The following is a 1,192-nucleotide window of genomic DNA, read 5'->3' as shown; positions in this document are numbered from 1 at the left end:
TTATTCTTTCTTTCTTATCTTCATTCATATCTTCGTATCTCACATGATCGACATTTTATTTGAATCCTACCATCTGTGTAGCTATCTAACTTTGTATCAATTGTATAATGTTTCCATGTAATCCATATTGTATGAAAACCAATACAGAAAATTCCCCGCAACAAAGTTACCCTCGTCAATGAATTTTCGAAATAAGCTCAAAACATGCCTATTAACTTTAATTGTCTGTAACTTATTTTTGTTCCATAACATTATAATGGCTGTAACCATTCCATTTTATGGCTGTTTATTTCGTGATGTTTACTGCCACAGCAATTATCCTCGGGAGGAAACTACTTAGGTAAAGCCATTTCAGCGGTTCCATTATCAGTACTGAAAAATTCAACGTTTCCCATAAAACCCATATCGTAATGCACACTACATTGGCTATTGGAAGGGAAGGTCTTATAAAAGATCTATAAGAAAGGATTTATATTTGTACATAGGATAATATTTACCCGTGTCATAAATGTAAACCTATCAGATATTTACCTTTACCAATAATCCCTTATACGTTGACAATATATTACTAAGTATCTAAACCACAACAGGCTTAAATCAGACAACCCAGAGAAACCCAATTATTCAGAGATTTCTTCCTATCCATCAAACAGTCGCTGAAACAGGAAATCCAGTAAGTTTCATTCAATAATTCAACGTTACCATAAAATCGATATCGTAATACACACAGCAGGGAATGCCTGCTAAAAGATCTATAAGAAAGGATCTTTATTTGTACATAGGATAATATCTATCCATGTCATAAATGTTAACATATCAGATATTTACCAATTCCAATAATTTATTATACTATGCCAATGTATTGATGTATATCTAAACCACAACAGGCTTAAATCAAACAACCCAGAAAAAAACAATTGTTCAGAGTTTTTCTTCCCATCCATAAAACAGTCGCTGAAACAGGAAATCCACTCAATAATTTGTTTTCATTTGGGCCCTTCCCTCAGTATGTGAATGAGGGTAATTAGGGCACGTTAACGAAAGATCGTAAAGCTTCATTAATTAACGATATAGGATGTTCCTTTGGCACGTTGTATGTCACGTCCACCAGTATGAGCAGAATTTAGGTTCCTCCCGGGGTTATCGCTCATTCTGAAATTTGGAATGAAAATGATTACCTACGCAGTGAAGC

Source organism: Penaeus monodon, chromosome 15 (genome assembly GCF_015228065.2).
Source record: "Penaeus monodon isolate SGIC_2016 chromosome 15, NSTDA_Pmon_1, whole genome shotgun sequence".
NCBI lineage: Eukaryota > Metazoa > Arthropoda > Malacostraca > Decapoda > Penaeidae > Penaeus > Penaeus monodon.
Note: the sequence above shows the minus strand (reverse complement) of the source record.